The 20,256-nt window shown below is 39.5% G+C and overlaps 1 long non-coding RNA gene and 1 pseudogene across 2 annotated transcripts in view; one reads left to right on the top strand and one right to left on the bottom strand.

Moving 5' to 3' along the window:
* Positions 1-20,256, top strand: part of LOC132688569 (uncharacterized) — a 66,358-nt gene that overhangs the window by 43,203 nt on the left and 2,899 nt on the right. The window contains exon 2 of the long non-coding RNA XR_013552025.2: positions 482-581. This is a non-coding gene — a long non-coding RNA (uncharacterized LOC132688569). The remainder of the gene's footprint in view (positions 1-481; positions 582-20,256) is intronic.
* Positions 1-20,256, bottom strand: part of LOC132688556 (glyceraldehyde-3-phosphate dehydrogenase-like) — a 138,860-nt pseudogene that overhangs the window by 38,574 nt on the left and 80,030 nt on the right. The gene's annotated exons all lie outside the window — the stretch shown is intronic.

The following is a 20,256-nucleotide window of genomic DNA, read 5'->3' on the forward strand; positions in this document are numbered from 1 at the left end:
CAAGTCTTTATTTTAAAGTAATTATTGTAGAATACCTTTTTAGATACAATCATTTTAAAATAATAGATTTGTAAACATTAAAAGCAATTAGAAAGTTTTCAACAATGAAAACTTAAAGTGACAGAGGAAAAGGAAAACATAGGTTACTTTTCTAAAAACCTAATTGTTTTGTAAAAGAAGGATTGTTTTACAATATTTCATTGTGTTGATGCAATAATCACAGGATATTGGGCCAGACTACAATATCAGAGCTAAAGCAAACTAAAGATGAAGTGGAAAATATTTTTAAATGCTTTCCATCTAAAATGAGAGAATTGATGCATGTGAAATAAAAAGTAATTGCTTTTGATTCTAGATTTTTATGTATTTTTACATATAAATCTTCTAATGAGTTTCGAGTGAAAATTGTTCTTAACAAAACAACAACCTTAAGTGAGTTAAACTTCTAAATTTTTTGTTTTTGTTTTTGTTTTTTAAATAGACTGAACACCTAGCATGGAGCCCAACGTGGAGCTTAAAGTCACAACCCTGAGATCAAGACCTGAGCTGAGATCAAGAATTAAATGATCGAGGCGCCCCAAGTGAGTTAAACTTCTAGAATTCAGTTATTTTTGTTTACCTTTCTTTCCTTTAGAACTTCTGAAATGTCCTCTTTAAAACATATATGGTAACATTATATATTCTCACTGAGCCATGTAGCTTAAATGTGCTGTATACGAACTGTAGCTATTTAATTACTGAACTAATTTCACACTAACAGAGCAGGATATTTTTTATGCTTTTTTTAAATTTTTTTTTTTTCAACGTTTTGTATTTTTTATTTTTGGGACAGAGAGAGACAGAGCATGAACGGGGGAGGGGCAGAGAGAGAGGGAGACACAGAATCGGAAACAGGCTCCAGGCTCCGAGCCATCAGCCCAGAGCCTGACGCGGGGCTCGAACTCACGGACCGCGAGATCGTGACCTGGCTGAAGTCGGACGCTTAACCGACTGCGCCACCCAGGCGCCCCTATTTTTTATGCTTTTAAACCACATCAGATACTGGCTTCTGATTTGTTGAGACAAGGCATTTATTCTTTAATTCAATTCAGAGTAGTCAAAAGTCCTGATAATAATATGTATGTTTTTAAAAGAGTGAACATAGTATTCTCTCCCTCTCTCTTTCTTCTATTCAAAAAACACTAAGCATGGGGCACCTGGGTGCCTCATTTGGTTAAGTCTCTGACTACGGCTCAGGTTATTATCTCACAGTTCATGAGCTCGAGGCCTGTCTGGCTCTGTGCTGACAGCTCAGAGCCTAGAGCCTGCTTTGGACCTGTGTCTCCCTCTCTCTCTGCCCCTCCTCCACTCATGCTCTGTGTCTCTCTCTTGCTGTCAAAAATAAATAGACATGGGGCGCCTGGGTGGCTCAGTCGGTTAAGCGTCCAACTTCAACTCAGGTCACGATCTCTCAGTCCGTGAGTTCAAGCCCCGCGTTGGGCTCTGGGCTGATGGTCGGAGCCTGGAGCCTGCTTCGGATTCTGTGTCTCCCTCTCTCTCTGCCCTTCCCCCGTTCATGCTCTGTCTCTCTCTGTTGCAAAAATAAATAAACGTTAAAAAATAAATAAATAGGGGCGCCTGGGTGGCTCAGTCGGTTAAGCGTCGAACTTCAGCTCAGGTCACGATCTCGCGGTCCGTGAGTTCGAGCCCCGCGTCGGGCTCTGGGCTGATGGCTCAGAGCCTGGAGCCTGCTTCCTATTCTGTGTCTCCCTCTCTCTCTGCCCCTCCCCCGTTCATGCTCTGTTTCTCTTTGTCTCAAAAATAAATAAACGTTAAAAAAATTTTTTTAAATAAATAAATAAATAGACATTAAAAACAAACAAAAAAAACACTAAGGACTTATTATGTGCCTTGCTCATTCCTATGGATACAAAAACAATAAATCACATTCCTTGCCTTCAGAGAATAATTCACAACGAAGTGGAAGAGGCAGACAAATAAGCATATAATATGGAATAATAAACATAAAATATACATATGCGATATGTTACACACTCACAGTATATTAAGGAAGGCCATAGGAGAGGGGCCTGAACTAAGGAGAGAGGAAGGAAAGAAGGCGGTGGTTTCCCTGGAGCAGGGGACGTCTGAGCATGTAATATTCCTTTGAATTAATTTATATGGAGAGAGCTCCTTATATTTTGTAAGTAAATACACATTTTTTAAAGTATTTAAATCTCCTAAATTCTTCACATGGCATTCCAGAATCTTCATAATCTGACCACCAACTTTCTCCCCAGCCTAACATTTGCTATTTCCTTTTGCATCTTTTGTGCTCCAGTGGTGTCTAATTGCTATTCTAAATAGGTCAGTGTTGGCTCACACTTTCACACTTGGGAGCACGAGGGTCCCCTTGCTGGAGAATGAAATGGCTCCTGTCCCTACACTCTTATTTAGCTATCACGTCCTCTGTGAAGCCACCCTTAACTCTCCAGCCTGGGTAGACACCTGACCTTTGATCACTAGAAACATTTGGGCACACACCTAAAGTTTCCTGAATAGAAGACTCATCTACAGTGTTTATTAAAAAGCATATTCCAGGACCTCGGAACTTCCATGGAAAAAGCATGGTGATCTGTTTATTAAACAAGTCACCCAGGGAATTCTCATTGGCAGAAAAGTTTTGGAAACATTACTCTATATTATAGCGCTTCTCATATTACCATTGTTTGAATGATTCATCTTTCAATAGCCTGCACACTGCATTTGTTCATTATTATATTCCCAGTCCCAATACAGTGCCCAACTCATGGAAGGGAGCAAATCATGAATAAATGAGAAAATCTAATTAAAAATGTTTAATCTACTCTATTTCTTGTAAGAGTCCTAAAAACATTAAGAAAGCAGTTTTCTGACTTCTGCATTCTCTTATTCCATGACAACTATGCTTTAGCCTTGGTTAAGTTGCTGTAAAAGGTGTTTGTGCTTCTTAGTGCCTCAGCTAGCCACTTATTTCCCATTATCCAGGTGCTACTTAACAAGGTCTTACTATGCTGGGATTAAGCCTCAGTTTTCTGTGAATGAAGTGAGAATGTTAATAGTGCCTATCTCATAGGTATTTTCATGAGAAGTAAATGGAATAATATATGTAACACTTAGCACAATGTCTAATATTAAGAAAGTGCTAAATAAATGAGGTAATAATAACAAAGACCAGTTAGGGGTTTTTTTTAAAGCTTATTTATTTGGGGTGCCTGGGTGGCTTAGTTGGTTAAGCGTCAGACTTTGGTCCAGGTCATGATCTCATGGTCCATGAGTCCAAGCCCCTCATCGGGCTCTGTGCTGACAGCTCAGAGTCTGGAGCCTGCTTCAGATTCTGTATGTGTGCCCCCTCTCAAAAATAACTAAACGTTGGGGCACCTAGGTGTTTCAGTCAGTTGAACATCTGACTTCAGCTCAGGTCATGCTCTCATGGTTCATGGGTTCAAACCCCACATCAGGCTTTGTGTGGACAACTCAGAGCCTGGATCCTACTTCGGATTATTCTGTGTCTCCCTCTCTCTCTGCCCTCCCCTGCTCATGCTCTGTCTCTCTCTCTCAAAAATAAATAAACGTTAAAATTTTTTTCTTAAATAAGTACATAAACATTAAAAAAATTTTTTTAAAGGGGCGCCTGGGTGGCTCTGTGGGTGAGCATCTGACTCTTGCTTTCAGTTCAGGTCATAATCTCACAGCTTGTGAGTTTGAGCCCATGTAGGGCTCTGTGCTGACAGCACAGAGCCTGCTTGGGATTCTCTGTCTCCTCTCTCCCTGCCTTTCCCCTGCTTGCTCTCTCTCTCTCAAAAAATAAATAAATAAACCTTAATTTTTTTTTTTATTTTGAGAGAGAGAGAGAGAGAGAGAGAGAGAGAGAATCCCAAGCAGACGCTGCTCTGTCAGCACAAAGCCTGATGTGGGGCTCGAACTCACAAACTATGAGATCATGACCCAAGTGGAAATCAAGAGTCCAACACTCAACAGACTGAGCCACTGGGGCACCCCCAAGACAGTTAGATGTAGTGATTATGCCTCTGTGAAGTCCAAGTACAAGTAAGGAATCTACAATGTGATGCTTTGAGCCATTTCCTTGAGGGGTACACTTTAAGACTTTAAAATCCCTTTTCCAGTTGTCTCATTTCAAAATCCTTTCTGATTCAGCCTCTCTTCCCCTATTGTTGTAATAACCCACATGTCATGGCAAAAGATAATTTTATGAAGAGAGCTATAAGAGTGGCATACTAATACGAACTTTGTCCCTTTTTGGAAGTCTGTCCTTGGAGGTTTTCTCTAAATATTTGTCTTTCAAATTCTTAGGATCTTATAATGTCTAGTACCTGGCCATGAGACCTGATTTCCAAAGGATCAGAACTTTAATTACCATCTTGCCATCCCCCTACTCCAAGATGTCCAGTTTTAATACATCGATACCAACGTGTTCTTGATTATGGTTATCTATTAAGGGTATGATGATAGCCAAATATTCTGGGTCCAAAGAGACAGCAGGTTATCACCTGTTGACTGTTTAATAGATAAAGAAATGCAAAATGACAGAAGGCTATGCTGTTGCCTAATCCTGGAAAACAAAAGAAAAGAAATATTAACCCAAGAGATTTGGCTACATGCCCAGGGTGCTTAAGTGATAATCCAGAATAATTCTCAACTCCAAGTAATTATCCCATCCCCTTTTAAACCTCCTCACTCAGCACATTTTTCCCCTGCTAAAAGTCAATCTCCTTTAAAATATAATCTTTACCTACTTTAAATCTACCATGAGGAGCTTCCTAGTTAACCTTTTGAGGTTAACACTTTGATCTCGAGAAATTTGTAGTTTTTCCAAGCCTTGATATATGCTCCACTGAACTCTGGTGTTTTTTGTAAGGTTCAGATCAGGGTAATCTATGGGAAGGTGTAGGTGTAGGGAAAGTGGTCTCACCAAAGTCTACCCATCCTAGACCTAGAGGGTATTATGCTAAGTGAAATAAATCAGACTGGAAAAGACAAATATCATATGATTTCATTTATATGTGGAATCTAAAACACAAAACAGGGGCACCTGGGTGGTTCAGTCAGTTAAGCCTCCAACTTCAGCTCAGGTCAAGATCTCACAGTTTGTGAGTTCAAACCCCACGTCAGGCTCTGTGCTGGCAGCTCGGAGCCAGGAACCTGCTTCAGATTCTGTGTCTCCCTCTCTCTCTGACTCTCTCCTGCTCTCTCTCTCTCTCTCTCTCTCTCAACAATAAATAAATATTAAAAAAAATTTAAATAAAACAAATGAATAAACAACCAAACAAAAAGCAGAACCAGACCTATAAATAAACTGATGGTTTATTTATAACAAACTGATGGTTGCCAGAGGGGAGGGAGGTGGGGGAATGGGTAAAATGGTTGAAAGGGAGTGGAAGATCTAGTCTTCAGTTACGTAATGAATAAGTCACAGGAATAGAAGGTACATCATAGGAAATACAGTCAGTGGTATTGTAAGATGACAGATACCTACACTTGTGGTGAGCATAGCATAATGTATAGAGTTGTGGTTTTTAAAAATTTTTAATTCCAGTATAGTTAACATACAGTGTTCTATTAGTTTCGGGCATACAATATAGTGATTTAACAATTCCATACATCACCCAGTGCTCATCATAACAAGTGCAGTCCTTAATGCCCATCCCCATCCACCTTCCTCGGGTAACCATCAGTTTGTTCTCCATAGTTATGAGTCTGTTTCTTGGTTTGTCTCTCTCCCATTGGTTTTGCTGATTAAATCCCACATATGAGTGAAATCATGTAGTATTTGTCTTTCTCTGATTTATTTCTCTTAGCATTATACTCTCTAGCTTCATCCATGTCATTACAAATGGTAAGATTTCTTTTTTTTTTTTTTTTGTGGCTGAATGATATTCCAACGTGTCTGTATATACCACAACTTCTTTATGCATTCATCTATGAAAGGGCACTTGGGCAGCTTCCATAATTTGGCTATTGTCAATAATGTATAGTCTTGTTGAATCACTATGTTGCACACCTGAAACTAATGTAACATTGTGTGTCAGCTACACTCAAATTAAAAACAAACTTAAAAAAAAAATCTACCCATCCTAGATCTATAATGTAATGAGACTTGAACTACAGAATGAACAATAAGACACAAGGTACTAAAAAAGGAAAAAAAAAGCCCTTTGCACACTGAAGGAAAGCATCAACAAAACAAAAAGGCAACCTATTAAATTGGAAAAGATATTCGCAAATGATATATCTAATAATGGGTTAATATCCAAAATACATAAAGAACCTATATAATTAAATACAAAAATAACAAATAATCCAATTAAAAATGGGCAAAGAAACTGAATAGATACTTTTACAAAGAAGACATATAGATAGCCAACAGACACATAAAAAATGCTTAACATCGCTAATCATCAGGGAAATGCAAATCAAAACCACAGTAATATATCACCTTACATCTGTCAGAATAGCTAAAATAAGAAACACAAGAGATAACAGGTTTTGGCGAGGATGTAGAGAAAAAGGAACTCTTGTGCACTGTTGGTGGGAATGCAACTGGTACAGCCACTGTGGAAAACAGTATGAAGTTTCCTCGAAAAAGTTAATAATAGAACTACCGTAATAATCCAGTAATTCCACTACTGGGTATTTACCCAAAGAAAATGAAAACACTAATTCAAAAAGATATGTGTACGCTTTATGTATTGAAGCATTATTTAGAATAGCCAAGATATGGAAGCAACCCAGTTGTCCATGGATAGATGAATGGATAAAGAAGATGTGATATTAAGAAGCAAAAGGAGAAGAGAAAGGACGAGGAGGAGGGGGGGAGATGGAGGGAAAGGAGAAGTAGAAGTATACATATACAATGGAATATTACTTAGCCATAAAAAAGAATGACATCTTGGCATTAGGAACAACATTATTGGACCTAAGTGAGATAAGTCAGTCAGAGAAAGGCAACATGATTTCGGTCATATGTGGAATTTAAGAAACAAAACAAATGAATTAACAAAGAAAAAGACACAAACAGTTCCTAAATACAGAGAACAAAACTGGTTGCCAGAGGGGAAGTGGGAGGGGGGATGGGTGAGAAATAGATAAAGAGGATTAAAAGTACATGTGCGCTCACACACACACACACACACACCCCACACACCTCAAAGCTAATGTATTTTAATGTGAAACAACCATAATAGCAACATGAATCTGAATGTATTATGGCCCTTATTTCACTTTGAGATGCACTCAAGTACCTTTAGTTGGAAATGCAACTTACTTTTCTTTTTCCGACTCACTTCTCAAATCAATGACACCATGTCAAATGATTTATTTATCTGGAATACATTTGCATGCCACTGTGTGGTCTGGCCATCTTTTCCAGATTTATAAAGCATTCATTGAGTACCTACTATGTTCTGGGTACATTCTCAAACATGCCTTATTTTTGTTCAGCTTATTTTATGGATAAGGAAACAAAACCTTGGTGAGGTTAAATCTCTTTTCAAATTTTCAACATAATTCAAAATCTAGTGCTACACAATCACTTCCTCTACCAAAATATAAAATGCAAGATATTTTTTGTAAAAGAGATTGAGAAATATTTATTTCTTATTTTTCAAAATTTTTTCATTCAGGAAATATTTATTGAGAAATATTTATTGAACACTTACCATATACCAGACACTTTTCTAGATACTAGGAATGCATTCATGAACAAAACAATGATGCAAAGCTTATATCTAAATGGGAGGAGAGTGAAAATGATCATGTCAGTTGTCAGTATGTAAGACGGCAGTAAGTGCTAAAATAGCTCCACATTGCCCAGTAATAAAATTCCTGCCCTCGTTTTTCTTGTCCTAGAAATCAACACCTTTTGTAATTTTTACATGGCCAATCACTTCCTCCTTAAAGAATTTTTTTCACTATATACAAAATCAACTACCTCAACGGTTGTTCCTTCTCAGTGTTCTTTACTGGTCCTCTTCATTTCTCTGACCTCTAAATACGGAAGTGTTGCAGGATTCAGCCCTCATATCTCTTCTTGGTCTATATTCATGTTTTATTCTGTCTCACAGTTTAAATACCATCTATGCACTCATGACTCCCCAACATATATCTCTATTCTAGACCTCTCCCCTAAATGTGTGAGTGTCAGATCTTGGATATCTGATAGAGATCTCAGGCTTAACAGAAAATGACTGTAATTTTATCCCAAACTTCCAATCGCTCAGGCCACAGACCTTGGAGTCATCCTTGACTCCTTTCTTTCTCCTATCCCCACATCCAGTTAGTGAGCAAATCCTGTCTGGTCTACCCCATATCAGTCCATTTCTCTCTGATTTCACTGGACACCCTGCCCTGGCCACCATCAACTCTCATCTATATTATTGCAGATTCCTAACTGGATTCCTTGCTCCTACCTTTGCCCCTTCCATTCAACGATCCAATTAATTCTTTTAAAATAAAAGTTAGCCTGTGTCATTATTTTTCTTAAAACCCACCAATGGATTCACATGCCACGTTAAGTAAAACTACAAAGCTCAAATGGCTGTCAAGGGCCTCGATGGTTTCAACCTGCTATTTCTCTGACATCATATTCTATTCTCACCTCCTTCCTTGTCATATTGCCAACACTTTGGCCTCATTGCTCTGCAAGCATACGTCCACCTCAGAGCCTTTGAACTTGCTGCTCCTTCTTCCTGGAAACTTCCTACTGATTATCTCATGGCTCATTCCCCTAACATACCTTAAGTCTCTCCTCAAAGTCACCGTAGCAGTGAGTCCTTCCCTGAGTATCCTACAACATATCCTTCCTCTTACCCAGCCTTATTTTTTTCCCCACAAAACTGTCACCAACTGATATAAAATGTTTGCATATTTGCTTTTTTCCCTTCTTCTTTTCTTTACCCTAGAATGTAAGTTCTGAATATAAGTTGTAGGCCGACAAGGAGATGCCTATTTTGTTGACTGCTATATTTCTACACTGGAACAATGTCTGACACACAGCCAATACTGATTGGATGAATGACTATCAGGAGGCAGTTATTTTCAAGTGATGAAAATCCAAGCCTAAATTATCTAAAAAGACAAAAAAGAAGGTGAGGCACCTGGGTGGCTCAGTCAGTTAAGCGTCCAACTCTTGATTTCGGCTCAGGTCATAATCTCACCATTCATGAGTTGGAGCCCCTCATCGGGGCTGGCAGTGCAGAACCTGATTGGGATTCCCCTTCCCCTGAGCGCTTTCTCTCTCTCTCTCTCTCAAAATATAAATAAATAAATAAATAAATAAATACCAAAAAAGAAGGTATTGGCTTAAGTAGCGAAAAAGTCTGGGAATATACTGGTTTCAGGCACATCTGGAGTCAGGGGGTTAAACGATGGTATCAGGACCACAGCTCTCTGGATGTCTCTGATCTTCCTATCTCTCTGCTGGCTTTATTTCCAAGCATACATTCCTTTCATGGTAGGAAGATGGTGACCAGCAGTGGCAGGTTAATGTCCTTATAGCTCCAAGGACAAAAAGAAACTTCCCATTCCCAACAATCTAAAGTCCTGACATGCACTGGCCTGGATTGCTCACATGTTCCCCACAAAAGAATCACTGTGGCTGAGAATGCAACACTTCGGTTAACCAGATGCCAGTCATATGACCCCTCCTAGAGCTGAGGGTGGAGCCAACAGTACAAACTCCAGATTTAATAATTTGTATTGTAGAGCTTCAAACATGTTTGAGTGCTCAGCTGAGTCCATCCCTGGTGTGTGAAACTTGGGACCATGATACATGGGATGGGCCATCTGGCACATGCCCCTATTTTGATGCACTGGGCTCCTCTGAACCCTGAGAGACTGCAGAGGTGCCCCCTCTCTATTAAAGCTAGCAGTCAGGTGTGAAAAGACACCAGAGAAGGCTCAACCTCACAAGACAACAGGGATCCCCATCAGCATCTGCCTCAGCTCCTCTCCTGGGTTCTAGATCATTGAGCTGGGTCTGAAAAAGGAGGAAAGGGACTATTCCCAAATGGAGCTGTAAAAATGAGCCAGCATGTTCCAGTAGGAGCCTGAGAGTACTCGTGGGATGAAATTTTGAGGGTGCTTGATCAAGGGAGCCAGAACCTAACACTGGAAAAAGTACAGTTTATTGAAACCTAACACTGGAAAAAGTACAGTTTATTGAAATCTCATATCTCTACCCTCCCAGGATATGGGATTTAATATTGAGCAAGAACCCCAGGGGGTGGTGCAAATTCACTGCTAGGGCAGCTCTTAGAAACATGGAGAAAGTGATGGTCCACTCTGAATGAAGTCAAAACATCTGAATTGCTGACAGATGGTAGAGGAAAGAATCAAGAAAGCGAGAGAAGTAAACACATTGGAATAGATATTTTGTGAGGCCGGATGACCTACCAAAGGATACTACATGTATGTATATTACATATACCCAGACAATACTACATTTGTCAAAGCTATCAGGAATATGCTAGTGAGAGAGGCACCAGCATCAGTTAAAGTTTCAGTGGTGGCTAGGGTTACCAGTAGGAGAGACTGTCATAGGGCTTGGCCCACTGACAAAAATGGGCCTGATGGGGCCCTGAAGCAGTAGAGACTAGGGGGCAGCACCTAACTACCATAAGCCAAGGCGGGGGTGGGCGGGGATCCCACAATTATTGCCATGACCAGCAAAGTGGAATGGCAGCCAAGGGGGCTTGACTCAAAGAAAGCTGTGGAGATGGTTAATAGAATCCTAAGGGGCAAAATAGATAGGCAGCTAATGTGGGTATTGCTTAACATACATCATCCAAAGAAAGCAGGGATGGAGAGCACAAGGCTGAGAGCAGTTGCCCAATAAAAAGCCATGATTGGGGCATCTGGGTGGGTCAGTCGGTTGAGTGGGCGACTCTTGATTTTGGCTCAGGTCATGATCTTGCCGTTCGTGAGATCATGCCCCACATGGGGCTCTGTACTGACAGAAATGACCCTGCTTGGGATTATCTCTCTTCTCTCTCTCTCTTGTCTCTCAAAATAAATAAATAAACTTAAAAAAAAAAGTCATGATTGGGGAACCAGCAAGAACTCCATTTGAACTACAAGTTATGGCTCCTGCCTGGACATTTTTAATCCCCGTGTCCACGGATGAGCAAGCAAGACTCACCATCTTGGCAAAAGTAATTGGCTGTTGTTACAAAATGGCGGGAAGGAGGAATATGTATGGGACTCAGGTGATCCACTGAGTGCTTTATATAGTATCTCCTTGCCCAACTAAGAATGTATAGGGACAAGTACAGCAACCAAAGCCTGAGAAAGGTATGGTCACCAGTGGCTCAGACCCATCAGAAATGAAGGTTGTGTTTCACCACCAGGTAAGTCACTGAGACCAATAGAGATAATAGATAAGGGCAAATAAATTTAGAATAGATAGTGGAGAAGGGAGAGAATTAGTACCACTTGTGGCCCCAAGGCCACTGCAGTGACAAGGACTATAGTTCATCCTACTAACCTCCCTCTTGTAAGTTTCTCTGCAAGAAGAAAGACCCACCACAGTCCTGGAGGAGCTGATCCCCAAATGTGAAGTGGTGGATCTGGATGGTGAAAGGGTGGACTGTGACGGTCAGGAAGATGTACTACTTGGATCCCCCTTCAAGAAAGAACTTACATCCAGCTGCAAGGGGAGCAATTAGCAGATGATCTCCAGCTGCAGTGTCTCAGACTATACTCAATTTTTGAGCTGAGGCCATGCTTTTCCCTGGAAAATAACTGAACATGATGGAAATATGAGAGCCTGACTAGTTCTGCCCAACAGAGATACCCTCTGATTGTCAATCTTTACTCCAGAGCTTCCAAGTGAGTTGGCCAAAACTTTGTTCTAAGCATCTCCTTATTCAATCTTTTTTCCTCCCTACTTTTCTTTCACAAGTGGCAGATCCACACCAGGGTCCAGAGGCTTTACCTGTCCTATCCTGCCTCCTCCCCCTTTTTTTCTATTACAGGCATTTCACCAAAATCAACTCCTTACACTCTTAACTCCATCTCAGTGTCTGCTTCCTGGAAGATGCAACTGATACAGAGGATTACAAAAGATGGCTTCCTGCCTGTATGACTTTGGACAAGCCACTCAATCTCTCTATGCTTCAGTTTTCTCAGTATAAATGAGGATATTTGTACCTCTCTCATAGGGTTGTTGGGGGCTTAAATGTGATATTTAAGAGATTTATGAGAATTAAATGAGAGAATGCATGTAAAATGTCCAGCAGTCTTGCACATGTGATAAATGTTAGCTGTTATGCTGATAGAAGAGATAAGGCAGACTATTGGAATTTTTTAGGTTTCTCCCATCCAGGCAGATATGTTCATTTTCCTAGCACTGGAGAATAGTTATTAGTTTTTTCCCCCAGTATGATTAACATCTTCACCTGTAGTGAGAAGTATTGGTTATGCCAAATCAAGACAGTAACAATAGACCCGAAAGATACGTAATTATAATTGTTTCTAGAAATGTGATTTTTTATTAATATAATAATGACAGTCAAAATTTGAGATAGAAATTGAATTGTGATTTTGTAACTGAATGTAAATTTACATGTTAAAACAGGAAGAACAATATGCATTTTCCATATCTAAAAACTAGGATGATTTATCCTCCTGCAATGAATTTTGATGTAACATGCATGGGGTCACTGCTGTGATACATTTTGGTTTTCTATAATATGTGGTGTCCTTTTTAAATCAAACTTTTCATTTAATCTCATTCTCGTGTATAAACATGTACACATCTATTTTGGTTACAGTTTTCACAAAGGTAGGAAGAGGAATACCAATAGGAACTTTATCCAAAAGGTTAGAAGAGTCTAATTCAGCAAAAAAAAAAAAAAATGTTTATTAGTCCAGTGGCTAAAAGTGCCTATTATGTTATTTGAGCTGACTTTAAGTCTCATCTGAACTACATTTATGGTGAAAGGCATTCATTAAAGTACTTATTGGGGTGCCTGGGTGGCTCAGTCGGTTAAGCATCCAACTTCGGCTCAGGTCATGATCTTGCGGTACGTCAGTTCGAGCCCCATGTCAGGCTCTGTGCTGACAGCTCAGAGCCTAGAGCCTGTTTCAGATTCTGTGTCTCCCTCTCTCTCTGACCCTCCCCCCGTTCATGCTGTGTCTCCCTGTCTCAAAAATAAATAAACGTTAAAAAAAATTATAAAAAAAAATAAATAAATAAAGTACTTATTACTTCCTCTGGTGAGTCCCTCGGCTAGTGGAATTTTATTTTATTTCATTTTTTGAGCCAATCTTTTAAAAATTTAAATACAATGTAACATTGGTTTCAGGAGTAGAATTCAGTGATTCATCACTTACATACAACACCCAGGGCTCATCACCAGTTCCTTCCTTAGTACACATCACACTAGCAGAATTTTTTTTTAATGTTTATTTATCTACTTTGAGAGAGAAGAGTGCAAGTGGGGGAGGGCAGAGAGAGAGGGAGAGAGATGAATTCCAAGCAGGCTCTTCGAAGAAAGCCCAACAGGGGGCTCAAACTCATGAACTGTGAGATGATGACCTGAGCCAAAATCAAGAGTTAGACATTTAACCAACTAAGCCACCCAGGCACCCCATGCTAGTGGAATTTTAGAAGACATGTAAGCTGAAGGATTTACTTAATTATATTCTGCATTTGATTTTAATGGGGAAACCAATCATTACAATGCACTAAGCCATGAGGTAGAATTACCATCCTTTAGGAGAGAAGTTGACACTCTTTTATGTTTAATTTGGTAAATTTTTTTTTATCACCATGCCATTTTCTGCATCTGTTGCTGTTCAAATTAATTTTGAAGCAATTTTCTTACTGTAGATGGACACTGTGAGGATGAAAAATTCTCACCCTGGAAGCATCCTGGTACTTTATTTAGCCTTTCCCCCAAGAACTCGCCCTGAAAATCAGATTAATAAATTCACAAATGTACACATCATTTCTGAAAAAAAAAATTTTTTAACTCTGCGGGTCTAGTCAATTAGAACAAAAATAATTGCCTTTTCTGTTTCTTAAAATATTATCCTAAATTTCTGTTTCAACCTCCTAACAATCTCCTTGAAGATCAGTTGAATATAAAATCATAAAGATACACCTGGTCCAAAACAACAATTAAACACATCGTCCCTCCTTCTACTTTAAAGACACCGAAGCATAACAATATATAGTCTACATATTCCATACCTAGTCATTAGTTGCTGTTTCGCAAAAATAAAGCCACTGGCATATCATGTAATGTTTCTTCCTGATTCACTGCTCCTCCCTGTGACTGTTTAGAAGCTCTTTCTATCCCTGTATTTGCTTCCAACATTGCACACATTTTCTTCTCGCGCTTAAAAAGAAATGTCAAGTTCCTGATCTTTTGTTAAAGATTCATTGCCAGAAATGGTTTCACAGCAGGAGCCTTCGTAGGGAGAGAGTTGGCTCACATTCCTGCTAAGAACTTAACCTGGGAATGATGGAAAAATAATTATAATCAATGTCAGAGAGCATATGGGTTTCTACCGAGAAGCCTGCCAAATAAGACCCACACTAATCCTTCCCATCTACTATCAGTCAGTTGACTCTAGCGGACAAATTCCTCATATTTGAATAAACGAAAGCCCAAATCTCACACATATTTCTCCCACATCTTAGAGGTTTCTGAAAGAAACCAGTAAGTGCCTTGCATATTTCTTAAGCTTAGTTTCCATAAACCTACAGTTACTGTGTTTTTGTGTCTATAAATGTGGTAGTGCCTTATTTCTACTTCATCCTTTAACCTGGGTGATCCATTATGATCAGTCTATAGATAGTGGAAGAAATGAGGCCATTTAAAAATATACACTGAAAAAAACCCCACATTTGAATTCCATTGCACTTTGTGTTGATGTGTCTTTCAGCTGGATACACCTCAACAGTATGTATCATTTCTGAAAGGGGAATAATGCTGAGCTGATTAAATGGAGGCAGAGACACCTAGTGCATATCATTACGGAATAAGGTCCTAGATGATTTAATTAAGATATTTATTGGTAAAGAGTGGCTTTCCAAACATTTTTCCACTGCGTTTATGTTTCACTTTGCCATCTACCCTGCTTCGCTTTTCTTGGGTTATGTGCCAGGTAGTTTATAAATATATATGTATATATATATATATACATATATATTTATATAAATGTATATGTATATATGTGTTTGTGTGCATATATATATATATATATATATTTTTTTTTTTTTTTTTTAGGAGAGGATTTTCTGTTTGCAGAATCCCAGAACAGAGGGAAATCAGAGGCAGATTTGAATTTTCCTCACAAGCCTCTGTATTTCAAACATTTAAAGCCCTAGAATAATTTGCTTCTTTTCTACACAGTGGAAAGATAAAATCAAGCCTGTCTTAAACTAGCATTCTATTATTTTTGTAAGTGTAAATAAATCAATAAACACAATAAACATATTGCATTCTTTCTGGCTACACAATGCAGAGAGTAGACAAGGTGGGGGGGGACATTCTTATTAAATATTGGTGGTTCTTATTTCCAATATTTAGAGAATTTTAAGCAAAGAGAGAAATGAATTGGAAATGAGGTTGCTGTTTGCTATTATGGAGCCCCATTTACAGATCTAGCATTTAATTAACAAAGATACAATATATTTGGCAGCTGCCTCTTTATCCTAATGCCCTTCTACTCCTATTGAGATATTCAATATAGCTGTCTGAGCATTCAAGTCATATTGTAAAACAAAGATTTTTAGAGAGGAATTGTATATTGACATGGTTATTCCCCTAGCCATGCAACTCAGCCCCAACTCCCAGTGCTAAATTTACAAAGATGAAATGGCATTTTCCCCAAAGCTGCATTGTCAGCTGTTAGGAAGACTTGCATTTCACTTCTTATTTCCTCCAGCATAGTTTGTAAAACCTTGTGAAAACTCCAAGATGACCAATATCCCTGAAATAAACAGGGTGCAATTCTGTATTTACAGACTAACATGAACCAGAAATGGACATTCTCACATAGCAACTATTGAGAGCAGGATGAAAACCGGAACTCAAAGACTTTAAGGTTTTTGACTCAGAAAAAAATTCTAGCTATATTTTCTCTGTAACTGGTTTGACAGGACCTAGAAATCCAATTTGCCAGATACTGGTCCCATGTATTTTGTGAGGATACTATGTATATTACCAAAATGCCTCATAATTCAATTTATGAGGTAGCCAAATAAGATTATGGGAGCTTTCTTTCTTTCTTTCTTTGAGCAGGCTGTGCTATGTTTATTAATAATAAAAACACCTCACCCACTCGTTCACTATAAAGGCACTATAAATGCCCTAGTGAATTATGTTCCCAAGTTTATTAGTAAGTTCGTTACTTAAAAAATCCAAATGGTTTTTCCTTAGACACAATGGTATAAATGGTAGTTATATTCCAAGCATAAACCCCAAATTTGATTGACCTCTAAATCATAGGAGTAAGACCAGTCTGAGTTCCGGTTGCTAGGAGTCACATCTCTGCTGATCATTCTCCATTTATCACCTGCTCTGTGCTTTGAAAGGCTGGGCTACAAATGTATTCATTCACCTGCATTTCCTTGCAGGCTGGTTTTTACTTGGTTTTAGCCAAGAAAGGGCATGGATCATCGATGAGAGAGTAAGAGGAGAGTCAGGATGGGGTATTTCTTTGGCTATTCCTATCCTGCTTAGCTGTTGCCAATCTGGCAGTGGCTATGTTTCTCCAGACTACATCTGTAGCTGGATGGCCCTTCCTCCAAAGCTCCAGCTCTTACTGGGCCATAGGGACACCATTCATTTGCTTCCTTTGTCCTCACCTTTTGGGGGGTATAAATGCTCCATGCTCATGCCAGTCTTTGGTGTCTCAACATCCTGTGTTGGTTCTCATAACCCTGCCCATGTCTCAGTTAGCAATTCCTTCATTAGGGGCACCTGGGTGGCTCAGTCAGTTAAGCATCTGACTCTTGATTTTGGCTTAGGGCATGATCTCACGGTTTGTGAGTTTGAGTCCCACATCAGGTTCTGGGCTGACAGTGCAGAGCCTGCTTGAAATCCTCTCTCTTTCTCTCTCTGCCCCTCCCACACTCATGCTCTCTCTCTCACTCAAAACTAAATAAATAAACATTTTTTTAAAAAAAAAGAAATAATTCCTTTGGGTGCCTGGATGGCTCAGTTGGTTAAGTGTCCAACTTCTGCTTAGGCTATGATCTCGCTGTTCATGGGCTCGAGCCCCTCATCGGGCTCTATACTGACAGCTCAGAGCCTGCAACCTGCTTCAGATTCTGTGTCTCCCTGTCTCTCTCTCTCACAAAAATAAATAAACATAGGGGCGCCTGGGTGGCTCAGTCGGTTAAGCGGCCGACTTCGGCTCAGGTCATGATCTCGCGGTCTGTGAGTTCGAGCCCCGTGTCGGGCTCTGTGCTAACAGCTCAGAGCCTGGAGCCTGTTTCAGAGTCTGTGTCTCCCACTCTCTGACCCTCCCCTGTTCATGCTCTATCTCTCTCTGTCTCAAAAATAAATAAACATTAAAAAAAATTAAAAAAAAAAAACATAAAAAAATTTTTTTAAAGAAATAATTCCTTCATTAAAATATCTTCATTTGTATGATCCATCAAGACCCTGACTAGGACAGTGAAGGATGAATGGGAAAAAGAATTTCTTATTTCTTTGCTGGGTGCAGATGTTGCTGCCAGAATTTCAAGCAGGATCATTCATGTATCTAAGAGATACTAATTATGCTCTTCTTATGTGCCATTCAGTGTGAATAAAACAGATCTAGTCCCTGCCTTCAAGGAATTGACATTCCTACTTGGGAATACAAACTTAGTAAATACACAAACAAGTAAACAAAATGGTTATATATTCTGGGAAGTGTAGTTTAAGAAATACACAGGATGCACTGATAGAGGATCATTGAGGAGGGAGGGCCATTTTGGATAGGGTGGTCAGGGAAGGGCTTGTTGAGAAGGTGACATTTCACTGAGACCTCAAGGTTGAAGAGGAGACAGCCACTAGGAAAAGAGATGGCAAAGGGTGGAGAAGACGTGTTCCAGGCAGAAGTTGTTGAAAGTGTAAAGGCATGGGTGGGAGGAACAAACGTGGTCCACAAACCAGGACCTATGGCAGCTATTTGACTTCGAAGGAAATTGATGACAGATATTTGCAAGCCACATGGGGGGTTGAGGAAAGAAAAGTATGACTGGAGTAGAGGCCAGGTGGAGAATGGCACAAGATGAGGCTTGAAAGTTTGCTCAGAGAGCTCAGGGCAGAGCCCTGTAGGCCAGCATGAAGAATATGGATTTTATTCCAAGTATAATGGGAAGCCATGAAGAGTTCCAAAGTACAAAGTGATACAATCTTGTTGGGATGAGCACTGGGTGTTGTACCTAAGCCAATGTGACAATAAATTACATTAAAAAAAAAAAAACAAACAAAAAAAGTGTTACAATCTAGCTGCTCTATGGAGAAGGGCTTCAGGGGAAAACAAGTGGAACTGGGGAGAAGAGTCAGAATTCTATTACAATCCAGGACGAAGATGACTATGTTTTGCTGTAAAGAGGTGGGAGTGGAGATGTAGAGAAGCAGACCTCTTCGAGTTTCATGTTGGAGATAGAGCTGACAGGACTTGATAGGGAACGGTTAGGAATGGGGTGAGGCCGGGGAAAGGGAAGACTCAAGGTGACTCCCAGGTTTCTGGCTTGGGCCACTGGCTGAATGGTGGAGATGTTAACTGAGAGGAGAAAGACTAGGGGAAGAATAGGGATGGAAAGATTGGTACGGTGAACATGTCTAAGAGTCACCCAAAGGTAAATGTCAAGCAGGCAGATGGCTCTCAGAGCCTGGGGCTCTGAGGACAGATTTGAGTTGTTTCTTAGTCAAGTAGATTCCTCAGGCCAACCTGGCTTAGGCCAAAAGTGATCTCCACCAGGCCTGGATGTAGTCACTAGAAAGCCATATGAGGTTTAGGTGTAAAGCCCCATTTAGTAAAAAGCATGCCTAGATCTTGCTTTGTCATTAGTGTACATATTTTCTTTGAAAACCTCAAAGAAGGAAATGGCTGGTTGAAAACAAGATTTGAGAATTCCTAGGTCCCTGATTAAACACCATCATAATCTTGCCTCTAGAGTTCCTATTTTAACATGACTTAATGGTATATTTAAAGAAGAGCCTCCAGAGTCCAGTTTGGCAGATGTACAATAATGTCCTTATGGGGAGGCACCCATAATAAAATATAAGGTTCCAAGGCTTTTCATTCCGGTTGTCATGGCAACAGCAGCAAGAGCTCTGGAGGTAGGAAGAAGGAAGAGGGAGGCGAGTGGAGAAACCAGGAGCTGTGGTGTGGTGGCTGTTAGTCTTGGGAAGATAATTAAAGACAGATATTTGTAAGCTGAATGGAGAACATACCCTATAAATTCAGGCAGTTATAAGTATATAGTTTGTAATTGGACAATTTGTTCATTCTAAGGACCGGAAATACACTTAAAAGCTTTTTCAGACCCGGGGCCTGGGAGTACATCATGCAACTGTTCTATCCCCTGTGCCCATTGCACCGCCTGGAGCTCCATGTACTTGAATGAATGAGCAGACGAGTTCCAAAAAGAAGAAACACTACTTATTTTATTTGGGTTTTAAATTGCTAGGTGGACAGATCCTTTGGGTAAAGATTCTATTTTACATCAAAACCATATACATCTTAACTACAAGTGTTGGTGAGGATATGGAGAAAAAGGAACCCTCATGCGCTGTTGGTGGGAATGCAAACTGGTGCAGCCACTGTGGAAAACAGTATGGAGGTTCCTTAAAAAAGTAAAAATAGAACGACCATATGATCCAGCAATTCCACTACTGGGTATTTACCCAAAGAGTACAAAAACACTAATTCAAAAAGATATATGCATCCTTATGTTTATTGCAGCATTATTTACAGAAGCCAAACTATGGAAACAAGTGTCCAGCGATAGGTGAATAAATAAAGAAGAATATATATATATATATATATATATATATATATATATGATGGAATATTAAACATAAAAAAGAATGAAATCTTGCCATTTGCAACAACATGGATGGAACTAGAAAGTGTAAAGCTAAGTGAAATAAGTCTGTTAGAGAACAACAAATAAACACAATATGATTTCACTCATATGTGGAATTTAAAAAACAATAAAAACAAAAAAGGAAACAAAGAGACAAACCAAAAAACAGACTCTTA

Source organism: Panthera onca, chromosome E1 (genome assembly GCF_046562875.1).
Source record: "Panthera onca isolate mPanOnc1 chromosome E1, mPanOnc1 haplotype 2, whole genome shotgun sequence".
NCBI classification, from domain to species: domain Eukaryota; kingdom Metazoa; phylum Chordata; class Mammalia; order Carnivora; family Felidae; genus Panthera; species Panthera onca.